We start from the raw sequence: 12,495 nt of genomic DNA, 5'->3' as shown, positions 1-12,495 counted from the left end.
TTTGGGCCGAGGCGGTCAACACCGCCTGCTACGCCATCAACCGGTTGTATCTACACCGAATCCTCAAGAAGACATCATATGAACTCCTAACCGAGTCTTTAACAAGTCCACTGGACAAGTTGAAGTTTCTTGTGACGTTGTGTTTGATGAGACTAACGGGTCTCAAGTAGAGCAAGTTGATCTTGATGAGGTAGGTATTGAAGAGGCTCCGTGCATCGCACTAAGGAACATGTCCATTGGGGATGTGTGTCCTAAGGAATCCGAAGAGCCTCCAAATGCACAAGATCAACCGTCCTCCTCCATGCAAGCATCTCCACCAACTCAAAATGAGGAAGAAGCTCAATTTGATGAAGGACAAGATCAAGAAGATGAGCCACCTCAAGACGATGGCAATGATCAAGGGGGAGATGCAAATGATCAAGAAAAGGAGGATGAGCAAGAACCAAGGCCGCCACACCCAAGAGTCCACCAAGCAATCCAACGAGATCACCCCGTCGACACCATCCTCGGTGACATTCATAAGGGGGTAACTACTAGATCTCGTGTTGCACATTTTTGTGAACATTACTCGTTTGTTTCCTCTATTGAGCCACACAAGGTAGAGGAAGCACTTCAAGATTCGGATTGGGTAGTGGCAATGCAAGAGGAGCTCAACAACTTCACTAGGAATGAGGTATGGCATTTAGTTCCACGTCCTAATCAAAATGTTGTAGGAACCAAATGGGTCTTCCGCAACAAGCAAGATGAGCATGGTGTGGTGACAAGGAACAAAGCTCGACTTGTGGCCAAGGGATACTCTCAAGTCGAAGGCTTGGATTTCGGTGAAACCTATGCACCCGTAGCTAGGCTTGAGTCAATTCGCATATTATTGGCCTATGCTACTTACCATGGCTTTAAGCTTTATCAAATGGACGTGAAAAGTGCCTTCCTCAATGGACCAATCAAAGAAGAGGTCTATGTTGAGCAACCTCCCGGCTTTGAAGACTGTGAGTACCCTAACCATGTCTATAAGCTCTCTAAGGCGCTTTATGGGCTCAAGCAAGCCCCAAGAGCATGGTATGAATGCCTTAGAGATTTCCTTATTGCTAATGGCTTCAAAGTCGGAAAGGCCGATCCTACTCTATTCACTAAAACTCTTGAAAATGACTTGTTTGTATGCCAAATTTATGTTGATGATATTATATTTGGGTCTACTAATGAGTCTACATGTGAAGAATTTAGTAGGATCATGACACAGAAGTTCGAGATGTCTATGATGGGGGAGTTGAAGTATTTTCTAGGATTCCAAGTCAAGCAACTCCAAGAGGGCACCTTCATTAGTCAAACAAAGTATACTCAAGACATTCTAACCAAGTTTGGAATGAAGGATGCCAAGCCCATCAAGACACCCATGGGAACCAATGGGCATCTCGACCTCGACGCGGGAGGTAAGTCCGTGGATCAAAAGGTATACCGGTCGATGATAGGTTCATTACTCTATTTATGTGCATCTCGACCGGATATTATGCTTTCCGTTTGCATGTGTGCAAGATTCCAATCCGACCCTAAGGAATCCCACCTTACGGCCGTAAAACGAATCTTGAGATATTTGGCTTATACTCCTAAGTTTGGGCTTTGGTACCCTCGGGGATCCACATTTGACTTGATTGGTTTTTCGGATGCCGATTGGGCGGGGTGCAAAATTAATAGGAAGAGCACATCGGGGACTTGCCAGTTCTTGGGAAGATCCTTGGTGTCTTGGGCTTCAAAGAAGCAAAATTCGGTCGCTCTTTCCACCGCCGAAGCCGAGTACATTGTCGCAGGCCATTGTTGCGCGCAACTACTTTGGATGAGGCAAACCCTGCGGGACTACGATTACAAATTAACCAAAGTCCCTTTGCTATGTGATAATGAGAGTGCAATCAAAATGGCCGACAATCCCGTCGAGCATAGCCGCACTAAACACATAGCCATCCGGTATCATTTTCTTAGGGATCACCAACAAAAGGGGGATATCGAGATTTCTTACATTAACACTAAAGATCAATTAGCCGATATCTTTACCAAGCCTCTTGATGAACAAACTTTTACCAAACTTAGGCATGAGCTCAATATTCTTGATTCACGCAATTTTTTTTGCTAGATTGCACACATAGCTCATTGATATACCTTTGATCATATCTCTTTTATATGCTATGACTAATGGGTTTTCAAGTCTATCTCAAACCAAGTCATAGGTATATTGAAAGGGAATTGGAGTCTTCGGCGAAGACAAAGGCTTCCACTCCGTAACTCATCCTTCGCCACCACTCCGCGCCTCTCTCCACCTTTTGAGGGAGAGTTAAAAGAAAAAGGACTTCGTCTTTGGTATAATCTTAACTCATTTGTTTGTGACCAAAGGGGAATAAATTACTTCGAGGGCTCTAATGATTCCGTTTTTGGCGATTCATGCCAAAGGGGGAGAGTATGAGCCCAAAGCAAAAGGACCGCACCACCACCAATTTCAAAAACTTTGTGTTTTCCAAAAATATTATCAATTGGTATCCTATTGTGTTCAAAAGGGGGAGAAAGTAGTATTTCAAAATGATATATCAAAACCCTCTTGAACACTAAGAGGAGGATCTCATTTAGGGGGAGTTTTGTTTAGTCAAAGGAAAAGCATTTGAAACAAGGGGACAAAATTTCAAATCTTGAAAATGCTTCTCAAAATCTTATTTATTTGCCTTGACTATTTGCAAAAGAACTTTGAAAAGGATTTACAAAAGAGTTTGCAAAAACAAAACATGTGGTGCAAGCGTGGTCCAAAATGTTAAATAAGAAAGAAACGATCCATGCATATCTTGTAAGTATTTATATTGGCTCAATTCCAAGCAACCTTTGCACTTACATTATGCAAACTAGTTCAATTATACACTTCTATATTTGCTTTGGTTTGTGTTGGCATCAATCACCAAAAAGGGGGAGATTGAAAGGGAATTAGGCTTACACCTAGTCCCTAATTAATTTTGGTGGTTGAATTGCCCAACACGAATAATTAGACTAACTAGTTTGCCCAAGTGTATAGATTATACAGGTGTAAAAGGTTGAAAGTCGCCTAGAGGGGGGGGGGGGGTGAATAGGGCGAAACTGAATTTTACAAATATAAACACAACTACAAGCCGGGGTTAGCGTTAGTAATAAAGAAACGAGTCCGTAAGAGAGGGCGCAAAACAAATCCCAAGCGAATAAGCAAGTGAGACACAAAGATTTGTTTTACCGAGGTTCGGTTCTTGCAAACCTACTCCCCGTTGAGGAGGCCACAAAGGCCGGGTCTCTTTCAACCCTTCCCTCTCTCAAACGATCCACGGATCGAGTGAGCTTTCTTTTCTCAACCACTTGGAACACAAAGTTCCTACAAGGACCACCACAAGATTGGTGTCTCTTGCCTCAATTACAAGTGTGTTTGATTGCAAAGAATGGATCAAGAAAGAAGAAAGCAATCCAAGCGCAAGAGCTCGAAAGAACACAAGCAAATCACTCTCTCTAATCACTATGGCGTTGTGTGGAATTTGGAGAGGATTTGATCTCTTTGGTGTGTCTAGAATTGAATGCTAGAGCTCTTATAGTAGTTGGGAAGTGGAAAACTTGGATGCAATGAATGGTGGGGTGGTTGGGGTATTTATAGCCCCAACCACCAAATGTGGCCGTTGGAAGGCTGTCTGTTCGATGGCGCACCGGACAGTCCGGTGCACACCGGACAGTCCGGTGCACACCGGACAGTCCGGTGCCCCCTGCCACGTCATCACTGCCGTTGGATTCTAGCCGTTGGAGCTTCTGACTTGTGGGCCCGCCAGGGTGTCCGGTGCACACCGGACATCTACTGTTCCTTGTCCGGTGTGCCGGAGTGGGCGCGCCTGCCATCTGCGCGCGCAGAGCGCGCATTAAATGCGCGGCAGAGAGCCGTTGGCGCGGAGATGACCGTTGCTCCGGAGTCTCACCGGACAGTCCGGTGCACACCGGACAGTCCGGTGAATTATAGCGGACGAGCCGTTGGCTTTTCCCGAAGCTGGCGAGTTCCTGAGGCCGACCCCCTTTGGCGCACCGGACAATGTCCGGTGTACACCGGACAGTCCGGTGAATTATAGCCGAGTCGCCTCCGGAAATTCCCGAAGGTAGCGAGTTCGAGTCTGAGTCCCCCTGGTGCACCGGACATGTCCGGTGGCACACCGGACAGTCCGGTGCGCCAGACCTGGGGTGCCTTCGGTTGCCCCTTTGCCCCTTTGTTGAATCCAAAACTTGGTCTTTTTTTAATGGCTGAGTGTGAACCTTTTACACCTGTATCATTTATACACTTGGGCAAACAAGTTAGTCCAAAGATTTGTGTTGGGCAATTCAACCACCAAAATTATATAGGAACTAGGTGTAAGCCTAATTCCCTTTCAATCTCCCCCTTTTTGGTGATTGATGCCAACACAAACCAAAGCAAATATACAAGTGCATAATTGAACTAGTTTGCATAATGTAAGTGTAAAGGTTGCTTGGAATTGAGCCAATATTAATACTTACAAGATATGCATGGATTGTTTTATATAACATTTTGGACCATGCTTGCACCACGAGTTTTGTTTTTGCAGACTATTTTGTAAATCCTTTTCACAGTTCTTTTGCAAATAGTCAAAGGTGAATGAATAAGATTTTGCAAAGCATTTTCAAGATTTGAAATTTTCTCCCCCTGTTTCAAATGCTTTTCCTTTGACTAAACAAAACTCCCCCTAAAAAAGATTCTCCTCTTAGTGTTCAAGAGGGTTTTGATATATCATTTTGAAATACTACTTTTTCCCCCTTTTGAACACAATAAGACACCAATTGAAAATATTCAACACTTAAGTTTTTGAAATTGGTGGTGGTGCGGTCCTTTTGCTTTGGGCTCACTTCTCCCCCTTTTTGGCATGAATCGCCAAAAACGGAATCATTAGAGCCCTCGAAGTGCTATCTTCCCTTTTGGTCATAAATAAATGAGTTAAGATTATACCAAAAACGAAGTCCGGTCCTTTTGCCTTGGGCTTATTTCTCCCCCAAAGACGAAGTCCGGTCTTTTTGCTTGATGCTCATGCTTGAAGTAATGGCGAAGTATGAGTTACGGAGTGGAAGCCTTTGTCTTCGCCGAAGACTCCAATTCCCTTTCAATATACCTATGACTTGGTTTGAAATAGACTTGAAATCACATTAGTCATAGCATATAAAAGAGATATGATCAAAGGTATATAGAAGAGCAATGTGTGCAATCTAGCAAAAGAAGTTCCTAGAATCAAGAATATTGAGCTCATGCCTAAGTTTGTTAAAAGATTGTTCATCAAGAGGCTTGGTAAAGATATCGGCTAATTGATCTTTCGTATTAATGTAAGAAATCTCGATATCTCCCTTTTGTTGGTGATCCCTTAAAAAGTGATACCGAATGGCTATGTGCTTAGTGCGGCTATGCTCGACGGGATTGTCGGCCATTTTGATTGCACTCTCATTGTCACATAGCAAAGGGACTTTGGTCAATTTGTAACCGTAGTCCCGCAGGGTTTGCCTCATCCAAAGCAATTGCGCGCAACAGTGACCTGCGGCAATATACTCGGCTTCGGCGGTAGAAAGAGCGACTGAATTTTGCTTCTTTGAAGCCCAAGACACCAAGGATCTTCCCAAGAACTGGCAAGTCCCCGATGTGCTCTTCCTATTGATTTTGCACCCCGCCCAATCGGCATCGGAATAACCAATTAAATCAAATGTGGATCCCTTAGGATACCAAAGCCCAAACTTAGGAGTATAAGCCAAATATCTCAAGATTCGTTTCACGGCCGTAAGGTGAGCTTCCTTAGGGTCGGCTTGGAATCTTGCACACATGCATACGGAAAGCATAATATCCGGTCGAGATGCACAAAGATAAAGTAATGAGCCTATCATTGACCGGTATACCTTTTGATCCACGGACTTACCTCCCGTGTCGAGGTCGAGATGCCCATTAGTTCCCATGGGTGTCTTGATGGGTTTGGCATCCTTCATCCCAAACTTAGCAAGAATGTCTTGGGTGTACTTTGTTTGGCTAATGAAGGTGCCCTCTTGGAGTTGCTTGACTTGGAATCCTAGAAAATACTTCAACTCCCCCATCATAGACATCTCGAACTTCTGTGTCATGATCCTACTAAACTCTTCACATGTAGACTCGTTAGTAGACCCAAATATAATATCATCAACATAAATTTGGCATACAAACAAGTCATTTTCAAGAGTTTTAGTAAAGAGTGTAGGATCGGCCTTTCCGACTTTGAAGCCATTTGCAATAAGGAAATCTCTAAGGCATTCATACCATGCTCTTGGGGCTTGCTTGAGCCCATAAAGCGCCTTCGAGAGCTTATAGACATGGTTAGGGTACTCACTGTCTTCAAAGCCGGGAGGTTGCTCAACATAGACCTCTTCCTTGATTGGTCCATTGAGGAAGGCACTTTTCACGTCCATTTGATAAAGCTTAAAGCCATGGTAAGTAGCATAGGCTAATAATATGCGAATTGACTCAAGCCTAGCTACGGGTGCATAGGTTTCACCGAAATCCAAACCTTCGACTTGAGAGTACCCCTTGGCCACAAGTCGAGCTTTGTTCCTTGTCACCACACCATGCTCATCTTGCTTGTTGCGGAAGACCCATTTGGTTCCTACAACATTTTGGTTAGGACGTGGAACTAAATGCCATACCTCATTCCTAGTGAAGTTGTTGAGCTCCTCTTGCATTGCCACCACCCAATCCGAATCTTGGAGTGCTTCCTCTACCCTGTGTGGCTCAATAGAGGAAACAAACGAGTAATGTTCACAAAAATGTGCAACACGAGATCGAGTAGTTACCCCCTTATGAATATCGCCGAGGATGGTGTCGACGGGGTGATCTCGTTGAATTGCTTGGTGGACTCTTGGGTGTGGCGGCCTTTGTTCCTCTTCCTCCTTGTCTTCCTCATTTGCATCTCCCCCTTGATCATTGCCATCATCTTGAGGTGGCTCATTTGATTGATCTTCTTCTTCATCAACTTGAGCCTCTTCCTTATTTTGAGTTGGTGGAGATGCTTGCATGGAGGAGGATGGTTGATCTTGTGCATTTGGAGGCTCTTCGGATTCCTTAGGACACACATCCCCAATGGACATGTTCCTTAGCGCAATGCATGGAGCCTCTTCTTCACCTATCTCATCAAGATCAACTTGCTCTACTTGAGAGCCGTTAGTCTCATCAAACACAACGTCACATGAGACTTCAACTAGTCCAGTGGACTTGTTAAAGACCCTATATGCCCTTGTGTTTGAGTCATAACCAAGTAAAAAGCCTTCTACAGTCTTAGGAGCAAATTTAGATTTTCTACCTCTTTTAACAAGAATAAAGCATTTGCTACCAAAGACTCTAAAATATGAAATGTTGGGCTTTTTACCGGTTAGGAGTTCATATGATGTCTTCTTGAGGATTCGGTGAAGATACAACCGGTTGATGGCGTAGCAGGCGGTGTTGACCGTCTCGGCCCAAAACCGATCCGAAGTCTTGTACTCATCAAGCATGGTCCTTGCCATATCCAATAGAGTTCTATTCTTCCTCTCCACTACACCATTTTGTTGAGGTGTGTAGGGAGAGGAGAACTCATGCTTGATGCCCTCCTCCTCAAGGAAGCCTTCGATTTGAGAGTTCTTGAACTCCGTTCCGTTGTCGCTTCTAATTTTCTTGATCCTTAAGCCGAACTCATTTTGAGCCCGTCTCAAGAATCCCTTTAAGGTTTCTTGGGTTTGAGATTTTTCCTGTAAAAAGAATACCCAAGTGAAGCGAGAATAATCATCCACAATAACTAGACAGTACTTACTCCCGCCGATGCTTATGTAAGCGATCGGGCCGAATAGATCCATGTGTAGGAGCTCCAGTGGCCTGTCGGTCGTCATTATGTTCTTATGTGGATGATGAGTGCCAACTTGCTTTCCTGCTTGGCAAGCGCTACAGATCCTGTCTTTCTCAAAATGAACATTTGTTAATCCTAAAATGTGTTCCCCCTTTAGAAGCTTGTGAAGATTCTTCATCCCAACATGGGCTAGTCGGCGGTGCCAGAGCCAACCCATGTTAGTCTTAGCAATTAAGCAAGTGTCGAGTTCAGCTCTATCAAAATCTACCAAGTATAGCTGACCCTCTAACACTCCCTTAAATGCTATTGAATCATCACTTCTTCTAAAGACAGTAACACCAATATCAGTAAAAAGACAGTTGTAGCCCATTTGACATAATTGAGACACAGAAAGCAAATTGTAATCTAAAGAATCTACAAGAAAAACATTGGAAATGGAATGGTCAGGAGATATAGCAATTTTACCCAATCCTTTGACCAAACCTTGATTTCCATCCCCGAATGTGATCGCTCTTTGGGGATCTTGGTTTTTCTCATATGAGGAGAACATCTTTTTCTCCCCAGTCATGTGGTTTGTGCACCCGCTGTCGAGTATCCAACTTGAGCCCCCGGATGCATAAACCTACAAAACAAGTTTAGTTCTTGACTTTAGGTACCCAAATGGTTTTGGGTCCTTTGGCATTAGACACAAGAACTTTGGGTACCCAAACACAAGTCTTGGAGCCCTTGTGCTTGCCCCCAACATATTTGGCAACTACTTTGCCGGATTTGTTAGTCAAAACATAAGATGCATCAAAAGTTTTAAATGAAATATTATGATCATTTGATGCACTAGGAGTTTTCTTCTTAGGCAACTTAGCATGGGTTGGTTGCCTAGAGCTAGATGTCTCACCCTTATACATAAAAGCATGATTAGGACCAGAGTGAGACTTCCTAGAGTGAATTCTCCTAATTTTGCTCTCGGGATAACCGGCAGGGTATAAAATGTAACCCTCGTTATCCTGAGGCATGGGAGCCTTGCCCTTAACAAAGTTGGACAATCTTTTAGGAGGGGCACTAAGTTTGACATTGTCTCCCCTTTGGAAGCCAATGCCATCCTTGATGCCCGGGCGTCTCCCATTATAAAGCATACTACGAGCAAATTTAAATTTCTCATTTTCTAAGTTGTGCTCGGCAATTTTTGCATCTAGTTTTGCTATATGATCATTTTGTTGTTTAATTAAAGCCATATGATCATGAATAGAATTAACATTAACATCTCTACATCTAGTACAAATAGATACATGCTCAACAATAGATGTAGAGGGTTTGCAAGAATTAAGTTCAACAATCTTAGCATGAAGAATATCATTTTTATCTCTAAGATTGGAAATGGTAGTATTGCAAACATCTAGTTCTTTAGCCTTAGTAATTAAATTTTCATTTTCTACTCTAAGGCTAGCAAGAGAAGTGTTCAATTCTTCAATCCTGGCAAGCAAATCATCATTATTATCTCTAGGATTGGGAATTGAAACATTACAAACATGTGAATCAACCTTAGCATTTAAACTAGCATTTTCATGTCTAAGGTTGTCAATCATCTCACGGCAAGTGCTTAGCTCACTAGATAATTTTTCACATTTTTCTAATTCTAGAGCATAAGCCTTTTTAGCCTTAACATGTTTCTTATTTTCTTTAATTAGACAATCCTCTTGGGAATCCAAAAGGTCATCCTTTTCATGAATGTCACTAATTAATTCATTTAATTTTTCCTTTTGTTCCATGTTAAGATTGGCAAAAAGTGAACGCAAACTATCCTCCTCATCACTAGCATTATCATCACTAGAAGACTCATATTTAGTGGAGGAGTTAGATTTAACCTTCTTCCGTTTGCCGTCCTTTGCCATGAGACACTTGTGGCCGACGTTGGGGAAGAGGAGTCCCTTGGTGACGGCGATGTTGGCGGCGTCCTCGTCGTCGGAGGAGTCGCTTGAGCTTTCGTCGGAGTCCCACTCTCGACAAACATGGGTATCGCCGCCCTTCTTCTTGTAGTACCTCTTCTTCTCCTTTCTTCTTCCCTTCTTGTCGTCGCCTCGGTCACTGTCACTAGATATAGGACATTTAGCAATAAAATGACCGGGCTTACCACATTTGTAGCAAACCTTCTTGGAGCGGGACTTGTAGTCTTTCCCTCTCCTTTGCTTGAGGATTTGGCGGAAGCTTTTGATGACGAGCGCCATTTCCTCATTGTCGAGCTTGGAGGCGTCTATTGGTTGTCGACTTGGTGTAGCCTCCTCCTTCTTTTCCTCCGTCGCCTTGAATGCGACGGGTTGAGCTTCGGATGTGGTGGGTTCGTCGAGCTCGTTGATCTTTCTCGAGCCTTCGATCATGCACTCAAAACTTACAAAATTCCCGATAACTTCCTCGGGGGTCATTTTAGTATATCTAGGATTACCACGAATTAATTGAACTTGAGTGGGGTTAAGGAAAATGAGAGATCTTAGAATAACCTTAACCATTTCGTGGTCGTCCCACTTTATGCTCCCGAGGTTGCGCACTTGGTTCACCAAGGTCTTGAGCCGGTTGTACATGTGTTGTGGCTCCTCCCCTTTGCGAAGTCGGAACCGACCGAGCTCCCCCTCGATCGTTTCCCGCTTGGTGATCTTGGTGAGCTCATCTCCCTCGTGCGCGGTTTTGAGCACATCCCAAACCTCCTTGGCGCTCTTCAACCCTTGCACTTTGTTATACTCCTCTCTACTTAAAGAGACGAGGAGTATTGTTGTTGCTTGAGAGTTGAAGTGCTCGATTTGGGCCACTTCATCCTCATCATAATCCTTGTCCCCTACGGATGGTACCTGTGCACCAAACTCAACAACATCCCATATACTTTTGTGGAGTGAGGTTAGATGAAATCGCATTAAATCACTCCACCTAGCATAATCTTCACCATCAAAAGTTGGTGGCTTGCCTAATGGGACAGAAAGTAAATGTTTAGATGTACGAGAGTAATGCAAGGGGATCTTACTAAACTTCTTACGCTCTTGGCGTTTAGAAGTTACGGAGGGCGCATCGGAGTCGGAGGTCGATGTTGATGAAGTGTCGGTCTCGTAGTAGACCACTTTCCTCATCCTCTTTTCCTTGTTCTTACTCCGGTGCGGCTTGTGGGAAGAAGATTTTTCCTTCTTCTCTTTGTGGTGAGAAGAAGATTTCTTCTCCTTCCCTTTGTTGGAGGAGATCTTCTTCTTCTCCCTCCTTTTGGTGCGGGACTCTTCCGATGAAGTGCTCCCTTGGCTTGTAGTGGGCTTTTCGCCGGTCTCCATCTCCTTCTTGGCGTGATCTCCCGACATCACTTCGAGCGGTTAGGCTCTAATGAAGCACCGAGCTCTGATACCAATTGAAAGTCGCCTAGAGGGGGGGGGTGAATAGGGCGAAACTGAATTTTACAAATATAAACACAACTACAAGCCGGGGTTAGCGTTAGTAATAAAGAAACGAGTCCGTAAGAGAGGGCGCAAAACAAATCCCAAGCGAATAAGCAAGTGAGACACAGAGATTTGTTTTACCGAGGTTCGGTTCTTGCAAACCTACTCCCCGTTGAGGAGGCCACAAAGGCCGGGTCTCTTTCAACCCTTCCCTCTCTCAAACGATCCACGGATCGAGTGAGCTTTCTTTTCTCAACCACTTGGAACACAAAGTTCCTACAAGGACCACCACAAAATTGGTGTCTCTTGCCTCAATTACAAGTGTGTTTGATTGCAAAGAATGGATCAAGAAAGAAGAAAGCAATCCAAGCGCAAGAGCTCGAAAGAACACAAGCAAATCACTCTCTCTAATCACTATGGCGTTGTGTGGAATTTGGAGAGGATTTGATCTCTTTGGTGTGTCTAGAATTGAATGCTAGAGCTCTTGTAGTAGTTGGGAAGTGGAAAACTTGGATGCAATGAATGGTGGGGTGGTTGGGGTATTTATAGCCCCAACCACCAAATGTGGCCGTTGGAAGGCTGTCTGTTCGATGGCGCACCGGACAGTCCGGTGCCCCCTGCCACGTCATCACTGCCGTTGGATTCTAGCCGTTGGAGCTTCTGACTTGTGGGCCCGCCAGGGTGTCCGGTGCACACCGGACATCTACTGTTCCTTGTCCGGTGTGCCGGAGTGGGCGCGCCTGCCATCTGCGCGCGCAGAGCGCGCATTAAATGCGCGGCAGAGAGCCGTTGGCGCGGAGATGACCGTTGCTCCGGAGTCTCACCGGACAGTCCGGTGCACACCGGACAGTCCGGTGAATTATAGCGGACGAGCCGTTGGCTTTTCCCGAAGCTGGCGAGTTCCTGAGGCCGACCCCCTTTGGCGCACCGGACACTGTCCGGTGTACACCGGACAGTCCGGTGAATTATAGCCGAGTCGCCTCCGGAAATTCCCGAAGGTAGCGAGTTCGAGTCTGAGTCCCCCTGGTGCACCGGACATGTCCGGTGGCACACCGGACAGTCCGGTGCGCCAGACCTGGGGTGCCTTCGGTTGCCCCTTTGCCCCTTTGTTGAATCCAAAACTTGGTCTTTTTTAATGGCTGAGTGTGAACCTTTTACACCTGTATCATTTATACACTTGGGCAAACAAGTTAGTCCAAAGATTTGTGTTGGGCAATTCAACCACCAAA

The sequence above is a fragment of the Zea mays genome, chromosome 8 (assembly GCF_902167145.1).
Source record: "Zea mays cultivar B73 chromosome 8, Zm-B73-REFERENCE-NAM-5.0, whole genome shotgun sequence".
In the NCBI taxonomy this organism is placed as follows: domain Eukaryota; kingdom Viridiplantae; phylum Streptophyta; class Magnoliopsida; order Poales; family Poaceae; genus Zea; species Zea mays.
The sequence above is the reverse complement of the archived record's forward strand: the minus strand, read 5'-3'. Positions refer to the sequence as shown.